Consider the following 24,581-nt stretch of genomic DNA (forward strand, 5'->3'; position numbering starts at 1 on the left):
TCGTTACACTGCTTAATACAGGGGTGTCAAAGTCAAGGCCCGTGGGCCGGATCTGGGATGATTTATCAATGGCTCCCGGGATGATATTTGATTAGTATTAGAACCGGCCCGCAGGCCACAGCTGCCTGCTGCTGTTTTGCACGCACCAATACGCCATCATATTGGCGCTAGGAATTTTCAAAATGGGGTCCCAGGGACCCAATCAAGTCATAAAAATAGAGTCCCACAGTACATTTTTGGGGTCCCACTTTTTTGTAACCGTTTTAAAAACAAATGATAAATGTATGCATTATCTTGTTATATCAGAATCAGAAATACTTTATTAATCCCCGAGGGGAAATTAAATTTTTTAGCACAATCCCATTCAAGATGTGGTGGAATGTCCGAATCTTAAACAGCAACAAAAGTGAATTTAGTACAAACGTTTCATTTACCCATAATCAAATGGTACAAGGTTGGATTGAATTGCCATGCAAACAGACGTCTCCGGATTGGATGAATCGAGAATCATGCGAATCACATGAGGTGGGCGTGGTTGGGGGGCGGGGTTAAGGGCGAAGGAGTATATTTATAGCTAGAATTCACTGAAATTCAAGTATTTCTTATATATATACAATATATATATATATTAATAAAATAAATACTTGACTTTCAGTGAAATCTAGCTATATATATATACCGTATATTACCAAATAGACGCCCTTGTGCAAATAGACGCCCTTGTCCTAATAGTCGCCCGGGGTCTGAGCCCATTTTGTGAATTAACAGCCTCTTCCTAATAAACGCCTATGTCCAAATAGCCGCCCATGGGCTGTTATTTGCATAATTTAGATTAAAATCATATTGATTTAATTTTCATTAAACCCAATTTATAAGCTAAAAGGAAAAGCAAGGGTGCAATAATTCTGGTCATTACGGTAACAGCAGACGTCACGTGGGGATTCTGGGTAATCAACATATTGCAAATGGGTGACCGCATATAGCGTAACACACAACAAACCCACGAGGAAAAGTTTCAACATGGCAAGCAACAGTAGCAGTGAGTTGAATGAACAGGATACCGGTACACCACAACTGATGGACGGGAATACTTTAAGGGGGAAGAAGAGAACGTTTGACTTGACTTAAAGTTCAAGCTAGCGATTGTGAAGTATGCGGAGCAGAATTGTGGTTTGGCAGCGGCCAGGCAGTTTAACGTTGACCCAAAACGTGTACGAGAATGGAAACAAAAAAAGGGAGAACTACTATCTACCGGATGGAGGTAGGAAGAAAGTGAGCGACGAGCTTGATGCTAATTTGTGTCAGTGGATACATCACGTGCGTGGACTGAACCACCGTGTGTCCCGCAAAATGATCAGCATTAAGGCAAAGGAGTTGTATGTCACCGCGAGTGACACGAGAGACACCGGGGTGATGTTTGGTGCAACAAGTGGCTGGCTTAATCGTGTGTGTGTGTGTGTGTGTGTGTGTGTGTGTGTGTGTGTGTGTGTGTGTGTGTGTGTGTGTGTGTGTGTGTGTGTGTGTGTGTGTGTGTGTGTGTGTGTGTGTGTGTGTGTGTGTGTGTGTGTGTGTGTCCGTGTTGCAAACAGTAGCCATAGCTGAATGTTGCTTTGTGGTATCCTACAAGGTGTGTGGGCTGATGGGAGTGAGGACCAGCTCATTTACTGCTTCAAGAAGGGACAGCCATGTCAGGCAGGCAGAGAGATGCTGTTGAGGGCTAGACAGCAGGCTGCTGCTGTGGTTCAGGAAGAGGAGGAGAGTGATGAAGAACAGCAGTTCCTCAATGAACTTGTGATTGAAAAGGAGGATGATGATGAGGGGGGTGAGGGAGAGGAGGAGGAGAAGGAGGATGATGAGTGGGGTTGAGTTGCATTTGGGGTTGCGTTTGCTGCAGTATTATTGTTTTGATGGTTTTATAGAGTACTTGGTACCATAATTGTATTTTTCTTGTATGCTTCTTTATTTAAAACTTGGAGTACTGTAGCCTTTATTTTATTTAAGTGACAGTATTATTGTTCTGTTTTGATGGTGTGTTTTTTAATACTTGAGTACTTGGTACCATAATTTTATTTTTCCCAGTAGGCTGCTTTATTTAAAAAGTGTATTTATTTTTAGTATTGGTATTCTATTTGACAATTGTTGCAGTACTGCCATGTTGAGGCCTTGTTGATCTCTTGTCTTTTGATAGTCTTGTTTTTTTGTTTGTATGTTTACAATAGCTTTTACATTTAAAATTGTTTGTACGAAAAAAAAAATACTGGACAGTAACCATTGTAACCAAATAATGGCCTGGTGCAGGCTGGTGCAAAAATAAATAAAAGCCTTGTGCAAATAACCGCCCATGTCCTAATAGCCGCCCGGGGTCTGACCCCATTTTGTAAAATAAACGCCCGGGCTACTATTTGGTAATATACGGTATGTATTTTATTATATACATATACATATAAATAAAATAAATACTTGAATTTCAGTGTTCATTTATTTACACACATACACACATAACACTCCTCTCTACTCATTGTTGTATTTGAAAGTGCAATGCTTTGCAGCCAGTAGCACAGCCTTTGAAGGAGCATATAGGTATGAGCAGTGTAATATTCTGGGTTGGAGTCAATAACCAGGCGAGGTGACGAAGTTACGTCTCTTTACTTCATACTTCAGAACCGACTCCCACACTTGCCGTCAGGGTGCGCAATACAACGTAAACCGTTGGTCAACCAAAAAGTAACCACAGAACACTATACGATATAGTGTTCTGTGGTTACTTTTTGGTTGGCCAAGCGGACGTGACGGCAGGCTGTCCTCACTCAGGTCCGCATGGACCTGGAGGGGGCGTGCCTTAAGTCCGGCTAGAAATCGGGAGAAATTCGAAAGTCTCCCGGAAAATTCGGGAGCGTTGGCAAGTATGCTTGCAATTCCATTGGAAATATGCGTTAAAAAAACATGAATTTTATATTACGACACAAGTCCCAATAAATAAGAACATAATGTCATAACATCGGGTTTAATCATCATTTCAAGGACTTTTTAATTTCTACTTCACTACTATGGTACTATTTGTTACTATATGCTACTATGTTAACTCTTTTTCAACAAGTACCGCCGTCAGTGTGTGAATGTGTGTGTGAATGGGTGAATGTGGAAATACTGTCAAAAGCGCTTTGAGTACCTTGAAGGTAGAAAAGCGCTATACAAGTATAACCCATTTATCATTTAAGTAGAAATATTCTTTTAATGTGGTTAACATTTAATATACGGCATAATTCTAGTTGTGCTTACCAACCTCGAAGCAATTTTATTTGGTACATGGTGTAAAGATAAGTGTGACCAGTAGATGGCTTTCATACATAAGAGATACGTGTAAACTGCAAGATGAGGCCAGTAAACAACACCAAAACTTTAAATGCACCAAAACTTTAAATGTTCCATTGAGAATATAGAACATTACACACGGCACTCAAAAATTGGTCAAAATGTTCTAAGTACGACTTTGGTAAGCTATGAAGCCGACTTTTCTTACCTTCTGGTACCTGCTGATCTGTATTTGGGATCTGCATAAGTCCTGAAAATGTGCGCGCATCCGCCATTGTAGTCTGTGCAGACACCGTAGTCATGAGCTTCTTCTTTTTCTCTACCTTCTTATGTGGCAATCGACTTCCGCTGTTGCCATTTCTAATATAAAGAAGCGTAAAGTTCTTACTTATATCTGTCAGTGAACTCGCCATGAAAGCGCTAAAAACTGTAGTGGGTTTACATAATTCACCCACGGAACTTTAGTGTCCCGTGTTTTTCACGGGACACATTTCCGGCGTTGATGTTGCATTTTTGAGCCTAGGATGAGAATATGCTGCTCCGTTATTGATTTAAGTAAAGTCTGAATGTCATTAAAACAGTTACTACGATCCCCGTCCTTGCACGCTACACCGCTACAACAAAAATTACGGGGAGAAGACGCTGTCAAAGGTGAGCCACGTAGGTAAGACCGCCTACAAAACGGCGCATCCTGAAGAGACGTTCGGAAAGTTTCTTGAAAATGGTCTGTAAAACTTAATCCTTGATTGCGCCTTATAGTCGGGCGGTGCGCCTTTTGTATGAAAATAGACCAGAACAGACTCGCTCATCGGCAGTGTGCCTTATAATCTGGTCCGAAAAATACGGTATTTAAAAAGCTCTATAAAAATATGACATCATTTGTATTGCTATTATTACTAGAAGTACCTTGTTTTACACAGGTGGGGAAAAAATATCAATTGTCCTAAAGTGGACTTACGATGTTTTTATTGTTCAGCTTCAATGTATTATTATTAGGGATGTCCGATAATGGCTTTTTGCCGATATCCGATATTCCGATAATGTCCAACTCTTTAATTACGATACCGATATCAACCGATACCGATATCAACCGATACCGATACATACAGTCGTGGAATTAACACATTATTATGCCTAATTTGGACAACCAGGTATGGTTAAAAATAATAAAATAAAATAAGATAAATACATTTTAAAAATTTCTTGAATAAAAAATAAAGTAAAACAATATAAAAACAGTTACATAGAAACTAGTAATTAATGAAAATGAGTAAAATTAACTATTAAAGGTTAGTACTATTAGTGGACCAGCAGCAGGCACAATCATGTGTGCTTACGGACTGTATCCCTTGCAGACTGTATTGATATATATTGAATGAGTGTGAATGAGTGTAAATGGGGGAGGGAGGTTTTTTGGGTTGGTGTACTAATTGTAAGTCTATCTTGTGTTTTTTATGTTGATTTAATAAAATAAAAAACCGACACCGATAATAAAAAAAACGATACCGATAATTTCCGATATTACATTGTAAAGCTTTTATCGGCCGATAATATCGGCAGGCCGATATAATCGGACATCTCTAATTATTATACAATGCAATTCCATCGGAAATTGCGTTAATAAACATGACTTTCATAATATGTAATGCTGGTTAGTATATCACCGCACATCAAACGACCACCACATTGCAAAACATGTATTTACTCAATAAACCGATTAGAATACATATATATTTTTTTTTATTTTATCGACACATATTATGCATAAACTAATTATACAATACAAAATATACTTGAATAAAAATGAAGAGCTTTCTTGATTAAACAAAAACATGTTTTGGGTAGATCACAAATGTGCCCCCTAGTGGCAGTGAGCAGTATTGCTGCACTTAGTGGTGTACCGTGTTAAAGACTTCAAATGTGTGTACTTTGCGTTTTGCCGGCAGATACTATAGTTTGCCTGGCGTGTGAAACAGACGAGGAAATACCGCCGACCAAATTTAGATCGCAGCGAGTCGCTTGATATGCAAATGAATGTTTGATGCCGGCTTGGCTGAGGTAGTGGCGCGAGCACAGGCAGGCCCAACACGGCATAAAATATACATCACAACTTGGTTCTTTTTTTTTTTTTTCTTCTTCCGGTACAGTGTGTGTGAACTGCACGTCGTCGACTTAATGAGCTTCAATGTTATTGCAAACAAGTGCACCCCTGCGTTGAGGTCATCGTCAGTGCAGTGGCATTACCTCACGTTTTTTTAGAAGAGGCAAATACGGTTTGTGTGGCGAACAAACGCTTAGCTAGTGCACGACCTAATGTGCTCGTAAATTCATTTTGTCCAATCCGAATAAAGTAAGATTCCTACAAGTATCATCCCTGCAGGACGAGGAATAGCTAAACAGGCTTCACTACACACCGTAGTGTGTAGTGAAGAGCATCCCTCAATGTAAACAAAAGGATGGATCTACAGATATAGATTGTAACGATATCAAGTACAAGAGCCGTATTTAGTCGATACTACAAGATTTTTTATCGACACAAAATCTTTTTGTCCTTGTTTTTTAATTCTAATTATGTTTATAAACGTCCCTGGATACATGAGGACTTTAAATATGACCAATGTATGACCCTGTAACTACTTGGTATGGGATCGATACCCAAAATTTGTGGTATCGCCCAAAACTAAAGTAAAGCATCCATGCAAACAACAGTTAATGCATTCTAAATATGAAATAAATGCAATCAAAAGTCCACTTACAATGGAGCCTATGAAAGCCGCTCTATTGTGCCTATAAAGCCCTTTAAAAATCATCCAAACACTTCCATTAAGGTTGTATATACATGATGTAAGTATGTATGTAATGTAGTAACGGGCACATTTGTAATAACATTTAACATTTACTTATTTTGATCTTTTTAAGCATACTCACCGCATTAATTTTTTGTATTTTTTCATCAGTGATTATTACTCCCTGCAGACTTTATGAGAGCCAACAAACATAATAAAACATCACTTTCTGTCTAATGTCTGCTGTCATTAGGATGCCGACTGCTAGGATGTTCATATATTCCCATTTAGATGAAGAATGACTCATAATCCTCACGAAGAAAAGGAAGGGTGGAACCAAGCGTCTTTTCGTGCTGTTCTCGCCATTTCCGGGTGTGAATTGGCTGTCAAAGTGTACCAACTCGTCGGAATACGTCCTCATCCTTCTACTATCCAGGTGAGATGCATGATTTATGATCTACAATAAAGTTTGACAAGCAAGGAAACGAGGAAGAAGCTGATCAGTCGATCATGTCAACATTGGCACTCAAGCTTGTCATCACGGCGCCGCTATAAATAGTTTGTCTGTGTTAGCGCTTATAATAACAAAAGACTTAGACTTAGACAAACTTTATTGATCCAAAAGGAACATTGTTATTATATAGTTGTACTATATTGCCAAAAGTATTTGGCCACCCATCGAAATGATCAGATTCAGGTGTCCTAATCGCTTGGCCCGGCCACAGGTGTATACAATCAAGCACTTAGGCATGAAGACTGTTTCTACAAACATTTGTGAAAGAATGGGCCGCTCTCAGGAGCTCAGTGATTTCCAGCGTGGAACTGTCATAGGATGCCACCTGTGCAACAAATCCAGTCGTGAAATTTTCTCGCTCCTAAATATTCCAAAGTCAGCTCTCGGCTTTATTATAAGAAAATGTATGGATGAACTTGACTGGCCTGCACAGAGTCCTGACCTGAACCCGATAGAACACCTTTGGGATGAATTAGAATGGAGACTAAGACCCAGGCCTTCTCGACCAACATCAGTGTGTGACCTCACCAATGCGCTTTTGGAAGAATGGTGGAAAATTCCTATAAACACACTCTGCAACCTTGTGGACAGCCTTCCCAGAAGATTTGAAGCTTTAATAGCTGCCAAAGGTGGACCCACATCATATTGAACCCTATGGGTTAGGAATGGGATGGCACTTCAAGTTCATATGTGAATCAGGTGGCCAAATACTTTTGGCAATATAGTGTATAATATCATGCAGGAATACTTGGTTAATATTCAAGTCACGAAATGTGAATGGAGTATTGTTGGTGCTTTTTGGATGTTTTTTTATGGGATTTATGGGCTCCGCTGTAAAAAAAAAAAGTTAATTTCCCCTTCAAAACTACTCCAATAAGTTACTTAAGTAAATGTAACGGAGTAAATGTAGCGTGTTCTTACCCACCTCTGGTAAAAACGTAGCACTGTACAAGTAAAAGTAGTTTAGCAAGTAAACCGAGTGATTGGCACGCTTTGAGAAAATAAAGTAATTGGACAAATGGGAATGTGTGAATTCTGCGTAGCAACAAGTGTCCATGCAAACATGTGACCAGGAAAACGAATGCTTCTTTTCATACATTTATTGCTAAAATGTTTTTTTTTCTTTTTCTTTTTTTAAAAAGTTTAGTACTACTGATGAATGCCATCCACTCTTTGTTATGTTTTGTTCATTAAAGCTATTAATATTCCTTCTTTCCAAACTACTTATGTTGACATTTGAAGTTTGTGCTTTCGACACAAATTAGATTTTTGCTTTTTAAATCAAACGTGTCGCTATCGATTCAGTTCAAGCTAACCGGAATGTTCCCTCCCCACGTGCGACAAGTTCCTGCCTCGTGTCCCAGTCCTTTGGACTAAATATCCACGGCGGCGTGGAGCACTCACGCCATCCATCATACTTACAAAAGCATATTAGCTTGTGTTTTGGTGCTGATGAATTATTCAAAGGGTTATTCATTATCTGGACTGGATGTGAGCGAAGAGGACAGATCGCATCCAAGACCGCCGCGTCTCTTCGACTTCTTCTTCTTCTCGCAATTATTCAGAGCTCTCACGATAATTACATTGTGGTTTTGGGAAGTTGGATCTCACGGTATTGTTTTAGACATACAGGACCGGGCCGGATTGTCAAGACTACTTCATTCGTCAAAAAATGAATCAATAGGCTCTTTTCCACTGCAGAAACTTTTTCAGGAACTTTCACATGAAATAAAGCCAACTCTGTTTTTCCACCAAAAACTATCCAAGTAGATTTAGTTCTTCAGGAACTTTTTCACGAGGCGAGACTTTCTAATAGTTCCAAGAACTTTGGAGGGGCTGTGCCGTCGACCGCTGATTGGTTGAACATAGTTGGGGGCGTTCTTAAAACCTTGTATTCTTAGTTTCAGCCGCCAATACAGTATTTATTTGAACCTATGTGCAGTTAAATGCTGTTTATTATTCTTTACGAACTTCATTTCAATACGCAAAGCTACGAGAAGTGCTTTAAATATATTTACGGCGGGATACAAAGTATTCAGCCAACATCGTAATTTGAAGAGAAATGTGAAATAAAGGACGAGTACAACAAAAGTAAATCCCACAAGTATTCACTATTTACTTTGTTACATGTGTCATGATCCGTGGTCCGGATCATGTTTTGTTTAATTATGTTCTGTTAATTTTGGACTCCTTAGTTCCTGTTTGCACTTCCTTGTTTGTTTTGTCATTAGTTTCACCTGTCTCATTTGTTCAGATCACACCTGTCGCTAATCATGAGATTATTATTTAAACCTGTGGTTGCCAGTTAGTCGGTCTGGCAACATTGCTCTGTTCTGATTCTTTTCATGCCATAGTTTCATGCTGCTCTTGTCATGCGATTGTTCGCTTCATGCCTTGTATATGTAAGTTTTCTTCATTCATGCCACAGCTGGTAAGTTTTACTTGCCATAGTTTACGCTAAGTGTTAGTTAGCTCCAAGTGCGATCAGCGCGTTGTGCATTCGCCTTGTGTTCTGTTTTTGTAGTACTTTGAGTACTTTGTTTTTACCTGCGCGCCTTGTCCGGAGTAGTCCGTTTGCTTCCTGGGAAAACAATTCTCGCAGTAAGTTGCGAAATCCCCCGCGTCATGACAACATGCTTTAAAAGTAGCCAGTGATACACAATGTGTGTTGTTATTTTTCTCAGCCCGAGTGAACCGAATGCTAATGCTAAGAAGCTAACGCTAAATCTGATGCGTGTGTGTGTTGTTGCCGTGAGATAAACACGGACACTTATTATTTATATATTGTTTTTCACAACTGAATTGGCCAATAAGGACTCACTTGGCCCTCATGAATTCATCATATACTGAGGGGATGACTTTTTCAAAAATTTCATAGTGGAATATGTATATAAATATATTATTACCAGAGTTTAAGAGCCACTGCTCGAGATCAACTTAAAGTAATTTTGTTTGGGTTTTTTCATGCACTTTTTGTGAATGAAAACACAATTTTTTTTATGGCAAAAACATAAAATATGCAAAAGTTTTCTACAAGAAACACTAAAAGTCGATTATTTGATTATTTGGACCCTTAAATAGGTCAATAGTATTATTTTTTTTATTCCTTCGATTCATATGTAATGACAGTTTGAAAAAAAATCCCACTAGAATTTTTGGTGATACAAAAGTTCCCCACTCATAAATGTATTAAAAATAAGTCTTACATTTTTTTTTTTACTTTTAATACCTAAGTCTTTAGATCAACTTCTGATATGTTTGTCTGAGCAAACAGGTGAAAAGTAACAAGAAAAAGTGGACTCTAATAACACAAAGCTGCCATGCAAGCTGTTTTTTTATTTAAAGCTTTAATTGCTCAAAAAATAATAATGAATCAAAATCAATGTTGCTATGAAATATTGACCCACTCAAGACTCCAATTACTTCACATTAAATAATCGACTTTGAATTTTTTTTTTTTTTTTTTTTTTAATTTATTGCATATTTTGTGTTTTTGCCATATGAACACACTAAGTTTTGTTTAAAAAAAGGGAATAAAAATACAAGCAAACAAAGACATAAAAATAATAATAAAAACTTGTAATCGACAAGAGATTTCAAGTTGAGCCAGAGACCTAAAAGTATTGAATGTAAAAAAAAAAAAAGGTATGTTTTATATATAACAATTTTATGAATGTGGCCCTTTTGAATCCCAAAAGGGATTTTTTTTAAACTAAAAAAATAATGACATAAAATTAATGGTGTTATGAATTTTTGACCTATTGAAGGTTCCAATTACTTCACATCAAATAATCGACTTTTAAAGCTTTTTGGAGCAAAATTTTGCACAGTTTCTGTTTTTGCCATAAAAAACATTGTTTTCTTTCACAGAAAAGGCATGAAACAAACAAAAACATTTACTTTAATTGTGTGCATAGCATCTAAAAGTATTGTATCTACTGTATTTGATTGATTTGAATTTGAATTAATTATGATTGTTTTTATGATTGTATTTTCTGATTTTAATTTGAAATATGATTTTATTTTTAAACTTTTGCCTTATACTAATTTTCTGTAAAGCACTTTGAATTGCCTTGTGTGGGGACGGCGTGGCGAAGTTGGTACATCTCATTGTGCAACATGTGAATGTTTTAGTGGGAACTAAATGTGATATCCGAAAGGGGGTCAAAATTATTTCCAAAGCAGGACCCCCACCCAGACATACAATACTAGTACACAGCTCATGAAAAACTATATGTGTTGTTATTGTCATTGTACGTGGGCCAAAACACTTATATTAGAAAATAATCCCATGGAAATGACTGCTGTCATTTGATTATAATAATAAAACATTCATCCATCCATCCATTTTCTACCGCTTGTCCCTTTTGGGATCTTTAACTTGGTATTTAGTCAGGTTTGGGACAGGTGTGCTGCTGGTGTGGCCACAGTGTGCACATCTAAGTTAAAGTACAATGATTGTCACACACACACACTAAGTGTGGTGAAATGTGTCCTCTGCATTTGACCCATCCCCTTGATCACCCCCTGGGAGGTGAGAGGAGCAGTGGGCAGCAGCGGTGGCCACACCCGGGAATCATTTTTGGTGATGTAACCCCCAATTCCAATCCTTGATGCTGAGTGCCAAGCAGGGAGGTATTGGGTCCCATTTTTATAGTCTTTGGTATGACTCGGCCGGGGTTTGAACTCACGACCTACCAATCTCAGGGCGGACACTCTAACCACTAGGCCACTGAGTAGGTCCACACATATGGAAAATTAGAGGGAACATTGTTCGGGGGTATCCATAATACGCCGATAGGGAGAAGTTTTTATTTACACGATGAGTCGGGTGTGTCCTGGCCCCCGCGGCGGAGGCTCCGCCGAACCCCTGAGGCCGACTCGTCAAACCCCTAGGGTTCGATCGAACCCATGTTAAGAACCACTGATCTAGTGGTAGGCCAAAAAAAAAACACTTAATTAAATATTCAAACCCAGTGTTACTGTTCAAACGGTGTGTAATGTTACATAGGCAAAATATATTAAAAGTGCTTGTTAAATGAAAAACTCTGCTTTGTTTTGAATGAATATTTAGGTCTACCACGCTACTGTGTTTTAATGCTGGTCATCAATATTGGTTTTGGAAATGAAAAATCTCAAAATGGCACCGGCATGTTTTAAATTTTTTAGTGTGCGGCCCTCAGTTGGAAATGTTTGGACACCCCTGGTCTTTACTGACTGTATACATTTTTAACTCGCCTACCAGTCGTGCGTCCTGCTGCGTGTCAACCGGCCAACACGTTATTCCGCCTCCAGCACGACTCTCCTACATGAACATGACTTAACGAGAGAGCGTGCTCGGAAACGTGATAAGCATTCGGTGCTCCAGCAGCCCTGCAAACAATCCGACCTCCTCACCCTCCGTCCTCCTGCCTCACTCCTTCAGCCGCACATCTAATGCCGCTTCGGTATCTGCTTTTCTGCAGAGAAGCCCCGAGCAGATCCCTAATTTATTTTCTTGCCGCCTGGGTAACTATTTACCCTGTGAGCTCTTCCCACAGTGCGTGTTCTCACTACCAGCTGGATGAAGCAAATCCCCGCAGGGCGAAAGCGACCGCCGTGGAGCGAGAGAATGGGACGGAGGCGAGCCTTTTTTTAAAAGACATTTCAGTGCACGTTGGTTTCAAATCACATGGCCCAACAGGGGACTGAGAGGATTCCGAATTGGCCTCACGAGAACGTCTTTGTTTTGGTGCTATAAACCTTCGTCTTTTACCTTATGCATTGTTTTGGAATCCCGGACCCCCTCAAGATTTTGCAACCCCAACTTTACCGGGGTGTTGACACCCCACCGAAAGCAGTGCGTATGCGTAACGGCATTATTAATTTCCGAAGTGAGTAACTCAAAAATAACAAGGGAATTTACATTGTGTTGTTTTTCGGTCGAATTTATGCAAATGAACTCGCAGCTGTAAGACCATACGATACGTCAAGATTGCGGGAGACCACTTTGATACATTTTGCACATTAAAGATGATCATAAAACCAATAAATGTACATCAGTACTCTATATGTATGCTGAGTTATTTGTAAAGAAAGCATTGTTATATTAGCTTTTCTGTTGTAGGTGACAAAGCAATCAATCAATCAAAGTTTATTTATATAGCCCTAAATCACGAGTGTCTCAAAGGGCTGCACAAGCCACAACGACATCCTCTGCTCAGATCCCACATCCACATCCACATCCCACAAAGCAAATAGTTTTTACTTAAAGGGGTCATATTAGGATTTTTTTCTCAATTTAAAGGCCTACTGAAACCCACTACTACCGACCACGCAGTCTGATAGTTTATATATCAATGATGAAATCTTAACATTGCAACACATGCCAATACGGCCGGGTTAACTTATAAAGTGCTATTCTAAATTTCCCGCTAAACTTCCGGTTGAAAACGTCTATGTACGATGACGTATGCGCGTGACGTCAATCGTTGAAACGGAAGTATTCGGACACATTGTATCCAATACAAAAAGCTCGGTTTTCATCGCAAAATTCCACAGTATTCTGGACATCTGTGTTGGTGAATCTTTTGCAATTTGTTTAATGAACAATGAAGACTGCAAAGAAGAAAGCTGTAGGTGGGATCGGTGTATTAGCGGCTGGCTGCAGCAACACAACCAGGAGGACTTTGACTTGGATAGCAGACGCGCTAGCCGACGCTAGCCGCCGACCGCATTGATGATCGGGTGAAGTCCTTCGTCGCTCCGTCGATCGCTGGAACGCAGGTGAGCACGGGTGTTGATGAGCAGAAGAGGGCTGGCTGGCGTAGGTGGATAGCTAATGTTTTTAGCATAGCTCTGTGAGGTCCCGTTGCTAAGTTAGCTTCAATGGCGTCGTTAGCAACAGCATTGTTAAGCTTCGCCAGGCTGGAAAGCATTAACCGTGTATTTACATGTCCATGGTTTAATAGTATTGTTGATTTTCTGTCTATCCTTCCAGTCAGGGGTTTATTTCTTTTGTTTCTATCTGCAGTTAAGCACGATGCTATCACGTTAGCTCCGTAGCTAAAGTGCTTCGCCGATGTATTGTCGTGGAGATAAAAGTCACTGTGAATGTCCATTTCGCGTTCTCGACTCTCATTTTCAAGAGGATATAGTATCCGAAGTGGTTTAAAATACAAACCGTGATCCACAATAGAAAAAGGAGAGAGTGTGGAATCCAATGAGCCAGCTTGTACCTAAGTTACGGTCAGAGCGAAAAAAGATGCGTCCTGCACTGCACTCTAGTCCTTCACTCTCACGTTCCTCATCCACAAATCTTTCATCCTGGCTCAAATTAATGGGGTAATTGTCGCTTTTTCGGTCCGAATCGCTCTCGCTGCTGGTGTAAACAATGGGGAAACGTGAGGAGCCTTTCAACCTGTGACGTCACGCTACTTCCGGTACAGGCAAGGCTTTTTTTTATCAGCGACCAAAAGTTGCGAACTTTATCGTCGATGTTCTCTACTAAATCCTTTCAGCAAAAATATGGCAAAATCGCAAAATTATCAAGTATGACACAGAATGGATCTGCTATCCCTGTTTAAATTTTAAAAAATCATTTCAGTAGGCCTTTAAAACACTTCTTTGTGGTCTACATAACATGTAATGGTGGTTCTTTGGTCAAAATGTTTCATAGATTATGTTTTACAGACCTCTTTCTTCAGGACGCGGCATTTTTTGGGCGGGCTCATTTACGTGCCTCCACTTTGACAGCGTCTTCTCCCTGTCATTGTAGTTTTTAGCTCTTCCATAGCGAGTCTACCGACAGATATAAGTTGGAACTATACGCTGCTTTTGTATTAGAAATGGCAACAGCGGAGGATGCATGTGCATGTACGAGCCAGTCCGCCCCACAACAAGAGGATGGAGAAAAAGAAGGAGCTAAATGACTACAATGTCAGACCTGCGCAAAGCACTTTGGGTAAATTTCTACCACGGTGTCACACTTGGTGAAAACGTCATGAGTTGTGCAAATTCCAAACGGCTCGTTCGGAGGAAATATGAAGGAAGGCAAGATTGTTTATTAAATATCTCTGCAATGCCTTGATGTTTGATTTAACACTTTTGGGACTTACGCAGATCCCAAATAAACAAAAACAAGTACCAATAGGTAAGAAAAGTTGGTTTTGCATAAAAGGTCCCCTTTAAGTTGCAAGCAAAAAATGTTCGTTCCAAGCATCCCCGCCATTATTTGGCGTAGCAAATACCACAGTGAGCCTCGTGAGATCCAACCAAAACATGTGGTCTTACCCGCGAGCCTTAGCTTAGAGCTTGAGATCGACCTTGTTTTCTAACCACTAGAAGGAAGCAAGTGAGTGTGAAAGACAGCGCTGAGGAGAAGAAGTGGATGATTTCCATTGAATTTAAAAAATAAATCATTAAAAACATGACTGAGCGTGACTTGATGAAGCCCCTGGAGGGTCTCCGTGCGAGTCCGCATCGTACTGCAGCAGAATAGGATTGGATATGATAGGATAGACTTATCCCACAATAAGGAATTGTCCTGTAAATTCCGGACTATAAGCCTACACTCTGAACCCTGCGGCATATAAGACGGTGCTGCTAATTTATGGATTTTTTCTTCCCTGACCGCCATAAAAATAGCCTAGCAAATACCAATGACGTGCGGTGAGGTTCATGGCTGGTGAGGCACTGACTTCATCACAGTCAGATTTACAAACATATGAACCCTAAAGAGTATCTTATTCACCATTTGATTGGCAACAGTTAACGGGTTATGTTTAAAAGCTCATACCAACATTCTTCCCTGCTTGGCATCAAGGGTGGGAATTGGGGGTTAAATCACCAAAAATGATTCCCGGGCGCGGCGCCGCTGCTGCCCACTGCTCCCCTCACCTCACCTCCCAGGGGGTGATCAAGGGGATGGGTCAAATGCACAGGACAAATTTCATTACACCTAGTGTGTGTGAGACAATCATTGGTACTTTAACTTAACTTTAACTTTACACATACAAACTGTAGCACACAAAAAAGCACATTTAATAAAAAAAAACGTTATTATGGTCTTACTTTTACTTATAAATGAAGTCCATGCGCCGCTGTTCTGCTGGATTAATGCAGCCCCCGCCATAGAATGCACCCCCTGACGGGAATGTTATATCAACTAAAACCCACACCTAAACTTTCCACGTGCAAGATTGAATGTATTTAAAAAAGTAATTTAAAGGCCTACTGAAATTTTTTTTTTTTATTTAAACGGGGATAGCAGATCCATTCTATGTGTCATACTTGATCATTTTGCGATATTGCCATATTTTTGCTGAAAGGATTTAGTATAGAACAACGTCGATAAAGTTCGCAACTTTTGGTCTCTGATAAAAAAAAACCTTGCCCCTACCGGAAGTAGCGTGATGACGTTGTCAGTTGTTCACTCCCTCATATTTTCCTATTGTTTTCAACGCAGCTAGAGCTATTCGGACCATTACCCCATTAATTTGAGCGAGGATGAAAGATTCGTGGACGAGGAACGTTAGAGTGACGGACTAGAATGCAGTGAAATACTTTTTTTTTTCGCTCTGACCGTAACTTAGGTACAAGCTGGCTCATTGGATTCCACACTCTCTCCTTTTTCTATTGTGGGTCACGGATTTGTATTTTAAACCACCTCGGATACTATATCCTCTTGAAAATGAGAGTCGAGAACCCGAAATGGACATTAACAGTGACTTGTATCTCCACGACAATACATCGACGAAGCTCATTAGCATTAGCTACGAGCTAACGTGATAGCTACGAGCTAACGTGATAGCATCTGTCTCAAATGCAGATAGAAACAAAATAAATAAATCCCTGACTGGAAGGATAGACAGAAGATCAACAATAGTATTAAACCATGTACATGTAACTACGCGGTTAATAGATCTCAGCCTGGCAAAGCTTAACAATGCTGTTGCTAACGACGCTAAGGCTAACTTAGCAACTTAGCAACCGGACCTCACAGAGCTATGATAAAAACATTAGCGCTCCACCTATGCCAGCCAGCCCTCATCTGCCCAGCTCATCAACACCCGTGCTCACCTGCGTTCCAGCGATTGACGGCGCGACGAAGGACTTCACCCGATCATCCGTGCGGTGGCCGGTTAGCATCGGCTAGCGCGTCTGCTATCCAAGTGAGTAATCCTTGTTGTGTTGCTACAGCCGCCGCTATACACCGATCCCACCTACAACGTTCTTCTTTGCAGCCTCCATTGTTCATTAAACAAATTGCAAAAGATTCACCAATACAGATGTCCAGAATACTGTGGAATTATGAAATGAAAACAGAGCTTTTTTGTATTGTATTCAATGGGGTACCAATACTTCCGGTTCAATGATTGACGCCACGCGCATACTCATCCTCCGAAGGCTTTTTCAATCGGAAGTGTGGCGGGAATTTTAAAATTGCACTTTATAAGTTAACCCGGCCGTATTGGCATGTGTTGCAATGTTAAGATTTCATCATTGATATATAAACTATCAGACTGTGTGGTCGGTAGTAGTGGGTTTCAGTAGGTCTTTAATAAGAAGCCAAAAAGTGCAAAAACAATAATGTTCGTGTTGGAGGAGTTGTGAATGAATGAAATATGAAATCCGTGCTGCAGTCTGCAGGTGTACCTAATGTTGTGGCCCTGCAGTCATTCACAACTCCTCCAACACGAACATTATTGTTTTTGCACTTTTTGGCTTCTTATTAAATAACTTTTTTAAATAGATTCAATCTTGCACGTGGAAAGTTTAAGTGTGGGCTTTAGTTGATATAACACTCCCGTCAGGGGGTGCATTCTCTACCACCAGGAGGCGGGATTACTGCGAGCCTCAGCCAGTGCGTCTTCGCAGCCGTTTTATGATTGCTCAGCACAAGAAATACTTACACACATACAGTTTTTGACAAAATACACTGTACATTATATACCTCAGCTAACTAAACTATGGTAATGTATAATATAGTTCATATAGCAATACGGTCTCACTGCACAGCAGGCCAGCAGTTAGCTGAGTCCGCAATCCATGTTGAGGCAAAACGCAGTGACGTGCCTCAACTGGCTGCTGATCACCGCAACGTCTCTTCTCAGTATTTGAACGGCAAATGTGAACTATTTTGAATAAAAATAATCTAAAACTGGTGAAGTTAAATGGAAAATAACTTTATAGTATAATCACTGGATACATATAACAATTTAATTTTTTTTTTTTCTTTTTACATTTTTTTTCTTTCCATGATGGCACGTGAGGCCCCGCCTCACCTGCCTCCCCTGACTGCACGTCACTGGCAAATACAATAAGAAGGTGTTTTATTGTTTGTGCTACGGCGCCCTCTTTTGGACAATGACCATTTACCGGTCATGTTATTTGTTTTTTCAACCGGAGTGCCGTTCAGCTTTCTAGCTGTCCATAGCGTTCCTACCTGAAAAGAATATTCATTCATCACTCCAAGCAACGTTTGTAAGTTTTACAATATAACTAAAACTGTTCATACTTACTAAACTGTCCCATGTGTGATGTCTGTTGGAGTGTTTTCATACATATTTGTACGGGCTATCGTAATGTAATGATGCTAGCGTTGTTAGAATTAGCTAATATGTTAACTCTGTGTTAGTATTATTAACTTACAGAAACATTCTTTTTTGTATTGTTTCAGTTTCACAAATTCCCTGAAACGTCCCCGTGGAGTTATTGAGTCTGTTTATCTGATTGGACAGCTAGCCTCCGCAGCTCGTTGGTCCATGATGGTGACTTCTGTTTTGTTTGATCAGCCGTTTTACTGCTGTGTTAAAAGCACCATTTGGAAACAATTAAGGTATGTAAATAATTTGTTCTGCGTGAATAATAATAGCTATCGTCCAAAAAATACGGTTTGTTGTATGTTGTAAAATAAGGTAAAAAACATATGAAATCAAAAGGGAAACATTAAAGAACACAAAATACATTAAAAAGTGTACAAAGCTGATGCAACCAGCTGCCACTTCAGCGGCACCATTTCTACATACTGCTACAAAAGAAAACCAAAAAATGAGCAATAAATAATTCATATTGCGCACATACAATCGCACCATAAATTGACAAACAACAAAACCAAAACACCATTCTAACACCTACATGTACCGTGGTGTCCTCTGCTGTGCGTCACGCCATCGTCTGGTGGGAGGGGGGGGGGGGGGGGGGGGGGGGGGGCGCATGGCCACAGATGGGAACAGACTTAACAACGCAACCAAGAGAGCCAACTCAGTCTTAGGCTGCCCACTGGCTCGGCCAAAGTCCGGTCAATGCGGATGAGCGAGAATTCGGCAAAGAGAATGAAGTGTCCGACACATCTCCTCAGTGGGTCTAAGGCCAGCCAAGGACGTTAAAAGTATATCTAAACAGCAGCCATGTATCCATGAAAATGCTGCTGATGGTGTGTTTGACAGATAAGGAGATACCGTAGATGTCCACTCTCCAAGCTAAATGCTGTACATTATTATTACATCACTTCATAAAACTACTGTAGTGATATATTTTATCGTATTGTTATTTTATACAATATTTATTTTCCAAAAGTTAGTTTTTTATTTTAAAAGGTACGTTACAAGTTAAAAGTGTGCTGTTTTGGGTAGGGGGAATACCAATTATATGATTGAAATTCATTTCAACCGGAGACGTTGATTTGAGATACAAGTGTTTTGGGTTACAGAACCAATTAAGCTTGTAAGTTGAGCTATTACTGCATATCTAATACACCTCATTAATACAGAAATCAATTAATTTTCAGAATGTGTCATGGGCTGATTAAAAAAAAAAACTAGCTGTGGGGCGAAAATGCTTGCAACGTGTGTTTTGTCCCCCATCAAATCAAGGCTGGACTCGCTGAAGTGTATTTTCAAGTGGAGGGAACAAAGAGTATTGCAATGTGTTTTACATTCAGAGACAAGGTCACTGTTTGAAAAAATAGAGTAATTGGACATAAGGTTGTGGCCTGTGAATTCTGCCTAGCAACAAGTGCTTTTTTTTGGTGTTCTTTTTTTAAGGCCATGTCGCCGATGGCAAATAGATAAACAGTGTTAGGACACTTTGGACACCACATTGCCTAAGAAGCTCCAGTAAACATGCTTGTCATCAGACAGCCATGATAGTGCAGACATTCAGGTTAAATAAAAAACAATACCTGTAGGTACACGCGACGGACAGACAAGACGTGAGACGTAAATGATGAGGACAGCGTCACAAACAATTATTCACCTGCTGCACAGCATCCTTTGTGACACACAATTTCAACTTTATAATACATACATATATATATATATATATATATATGTATATGTATATGTATATGTATATATATATATATATATATATATATATATATATATATATATATATATATGTATATGTATATGTATATGTATATACATACACCCCCCCGCTACCCCAAAAAGGGACAAGCGGTAGAAAATGGATGGATGGATGGATATATATATATATATATATATATATATGTATATATATATATATATATATATATATATATATACACACACACACACACACACACACCTCCCCCGCGACCCCAAAAGGGACAAGCGGTAGAAGATGGACGCTATCTTAAAAATAATGAAATAATAATAATGAAAAAAATATAAAATAGTATTTTTTTTATTTTATATATATATATATATATATATATATATATATATATATATATATATATATATATATATATATATATATATATATATATATATATATATATATAATATCCGCTCCGATAATCCCAAACCAGATTAATTTTCCTAATGCAATTTCCCCTCTGCAAAAAAAGCTATGAAATATGTATGCGTGACAGAGACACTGTGGGAGAAATTTGCCTTTTTTAATTTAGGGGAAGATTTTAAAAAGAGGTTAAAAAAAGTGAGTTATGATCTAATTTTAACAGGCAACCTTTGTTTTATTGTCTCATTTGCAACTAATTAAATTCTCCTCAACATTTGGGGGTTTATTTACCCTCTGATGAGGAATTGGCTCATTAGCGGCTCCCAATGTTCTTGGGTAGAAAAATAATGTTTTTGTTTTTTTTAAATGCCTGATATATACCGTACATGTTTCTATGCATCCTACAGCATTTTGTCATCTAAGTGCTATAACAGCCTTGCACAATTTTTATGTACTGTAAATTCATGACTATAAGCCACTACTTTTTTTCTTACACTTTGAACCCTGCGACCTATAAGACGGTGCGACTAATTTACTATAAACAAAAGAAATAAGGAAATAGACCTAGGAAGTGTTTTATTGTTTGTGCTATGACACCACCTTATGGACGGGTTTGCTCACTGCAAGTGTGCATTTACAAGTAGTGCTTTTTCTTTCTTTTTTCTTCCCCAACCGGCGTGCAAACTAAAACTGTTTATACTTACTAAACCATCCAATGTGTGATGTCTGTAGGAGTGTTTTCAAGCATATTTGTACGTGATATCGTGATGTAATCAAGCTAGCGTCGTTAGCATGAGCTGATATGCCAACATGTTAGTATGTGTTATTCAATGGAATTCTTTTTGTATTTTTTCAGCTTTACAAATGATTCAGGAAACTCACCAAGATGTCACCGTGGAGTTATTGAGTCTGTTAAGCTGATTGGAGAGCTAGCCTCCGCAGCTAGTGGGTCCATGACAGTGAATTCTATTTTGTTTGATCAGCCATTTTACTGCCATGTTACAGACAACGTTTGGAAACAATTACGGTACGTAAGTAAACATTTACAGAATATTTCTGTGTAAATAACTAATTTAACATCGTAAATATCTGCGGCTTATAGTCCGGTGCGGCTAGACTTAGACTTAGACAAACTTTATTGATCCACAAGGGAAATTGTTCCACACAGTAGCTCAGTTACAAATGATGGAAAGGGTAAGGATGGAAAGGATAATGCAGATATCAAGTAGACTAAAAATGTAACATATTAGCAATATAAAATATATATATAATATTTACTAATTATATATACAGTATACAATATATACAGATATATTGTATTATTATATTTTATTATATTTTTATATAATATATACAATATATACTCTAACCCGCCCTGAGATCGGTAGGTTGGGAGTTCAAACCCTGGCCGAGTCATACCAAAAGCTATATAAATGGGACTCATTACCTCCCTACTTGGCACTCAGCAATCAAGGGTTGGAATTGGGGGTTAAATCACCAAAAATGATTCCCGGGCGCACCCACCGCTGCTGCTCCCCTCACCTCCCAGGAGGTGATTTAAGGGTGATGGGTGAAATGCAGAGAATAATTTCACCACACCTAGTGTGTGTGTGACAATCATTGGTACTTTACAGTATGTGTAACAGCTGCAGCAAAAAAAAAAAGGGCAGCATAAAATAGAGAGTAGGTGCAGCAGAAAATATACATTATAAACAAAGAGAGGTAGCTAACATAGAAGCGGTCAGGTAATAGACAGATATCATCTATATCAGGTGTGTCAAACATAAGGCCCGCGGGCCGGATCAGGCCCGCAAACAGGTTTTATCCGGCCCGCGGAATGAGTTTGCTAAGTATAAAATGAGCCAAAATTTTTGAATGAAAGAAACTGCTGTTCTAAATGTGTCCACTAGATGTCGCAATAGCAAATCTTTGTATCTTTGTAGATGATGCAACATATGTAAAAAAAAAATTTAAAAAAAATGATGTTAGTGCACCAGTCGAGGAAAATGAGCAAACTACATAAATAACATACTGTAATTAGATTTTGATATTATTTTTTTATCTTGATAGATTGAAAACTAACACCAATGAGTTGACTGATGAACATTATCACATAATTTATTCAGAAAGTATAAATAACGACAAATAAAGATAGAATACTATTAACCGCAACATGTAAGTGTAAAAAAAAAAACGACAATATTATGATTTGTACATTTTCAGAATGTGCTTGTTCTATTTATATATAAAAAAAAGAAAACAATCTGAAGTAGTCTTTATTGTTAAGTTATCGTGCCGTGATTTTACCAGTCCGGCCCACTTGGGAGTACATTTTTTTCCATGTGGACCCCAAACTAAAATTAGTTTGACACCCCTGATCTATATCTAATATATGGGGGGAAAAAAATTCTTATAAAATTTAATGGGTGCAGTTTAATTACTGTTGTGCTCTATTGTCTGGAAAATACAGTAATAGTAGATTTCATTGGGAAACATAATGTTGGTTAACACATCACAACTAGGGATGATGTTTGATAAGAAATTATCGAGTTTGAGCCTATTATCGAATCCTCTTATCGAACCGATTCCTTATCGATTCTCTTATCGAGTCCAGATAGGTTGTTGTATATGGAAAAAAACACAATATTTGGTTTAACAAATCACTTCACATTCTCTACTGCTCGCTACTATAGTATTACCATATCTGAGTTATTGTGCAGAAATGTGGGGAAATAACTACAAATGTGCACTACATTCGTTAACCGTGTTACAAAAGACTGATACATAATGTTGGATATAGAGAACATACAGACACTTTTTTTATTGAGTCAAAAATATTAAAGTTCGATGATTTGGTAAAATTGCAAACAGCTAAAATGATGTGGAATTAAATGATGGAATGGATTAAGTAAAGAAGTTAAACATTGTACTGATATGATCCACTTTAAGAGGTTGTTCAAATGAATAGTGCTTACAAAGTACAAAGAAGAATTATGAGAAATACTTTCAACCTTATCGAAAATAAGATATTATTCATCTCAGTATATTAATAATGACTGAATTAATTAATTACATATTACAAAACTGTTGTGTATACTAATTCACAGATATTTTATTATAAAAAGGTCAGTAAATGATGTATATATTTGTATGAAGTGGGGAAAGGGGAAGGATTAAATAAGCTTTACTTCTTCCTACTCCTGTAAAGTGAAATGATATGAAACTGTGATGTATTATGATGTGGTCGGATCATATTTTGTTTAGTTATGTTCTGTTAATTTTGGACTTCCTTAGTTGTTTTGTGCACTTCGGGGGTTTGTTTTAGTCACCATGGTTATTTATGATTTTCACCTGCCTTGTACGCGCACCTGTTGCTCATCAGAGACTCTTTAAGCCTGCCTTTTCCGGTCACTCGTCGTGGCTTCATTGTTTGCATTTGCAACAGTTACGTTGGCATTCTGGTTTTCGAGCTCATAATTCCTGTGCTAAAGTTACCTTAGCTTCTAGTATTCCTGTGCTAAGTTACCTTAGCTTCTAGTATTCCTGTGCTAAGTAACCTTAGCTTCTAGTATTCCTGTGCTAAGTTACCTTAGCTTCTAGTATTCCTGTGCTAAGTTACCTTAGCTTCTAGTATTCCTGTGCTAAGTTACCTTAGCTTCTAGTATTCCTGTGCTAAGTTACCTTAGCTTCTAGTATTCCTGTGCTAAGTAAGTTTTTGCTTTAGCTTGTCGTGCGAACGGCACAATTTCCTTTTGTTTCGTTCCTGTCTGTTGTAATGTGTATGATTTATGAGAAATAAATCATCTCCTACCTGCACGCTTTCGTCCGGAGCCGTCAGTTTTGCGTCCCGGGAACGAACCGCAGCACGCTGCATCCCACCGTGACAAATGACTGCACTACGTGACGTCACTTCTTGTGATGTCACACGGGGCATTTCTTGTCGGGACGGGATTCGTTCCAAGTGATTCGAATAAAGAACCAACTCTTTTTCTTTACTATAGTGGTCTCGATAACGGGTACCGGTTCTCAAAAAGGGATTCGAGTCCGAGGACTCGGTTCTTTTCTTATCGAACAACCGGGAAAACCGGTTTCGAGTATCATCCCTAATCACAACATATCATAGCAATCCCTAAATGCTATGCAAATATGCCATTTACTTGCATATTTGCATAATGTATATTTCGTTAAAAAATAATAATTAGTCGAGCGGATTTGTTCAACTTTTCGAATAATAGAATCATGAATAGGTTACCTTGATTAAT

General features: G+C 38.8%; 1 long non-coding RNA gene across 2 annotated transcripts in view; it reads right to left on the reverse strand.

The window, feature by feature from the left end:
• LOC133651029 (uncharacterized) overlaps nucleotides 1-24,200 on the reverse strand; it is a 59,666-nt gene extending 35,466 nt beyond the window's left edge. For both annotated transcript variants that reach the window (XR_009826356.1, XR_009826355.1), the window contains exon 1: nucleotides 24,131-24,200. This is a non-coding gene — a long non-coding RNA (uncharacterized LOC133651029). The remainder of the gene's footprint in view (nucleotides 1-24,130) is intronic.
• Between the last annotated feature and the right edge of the window lie 381 nt (nucleotides 24,201-24,581).

Source organism: Entelurus aequoreus, linkage group LG05, assembly GCF_033978785.1.
Source record: "Entelurus aequoreus isolate RoL-2023_Sb linkage group LG05, RoL_Eaeq_v1.1, whole genome shotgun sequence".
NCBI lineage: Eukaryota > Metazoa > Chordata > Actinopteri > Syngnathiformes > Syngnathidae > Entelurus > Entelurus aequoreus.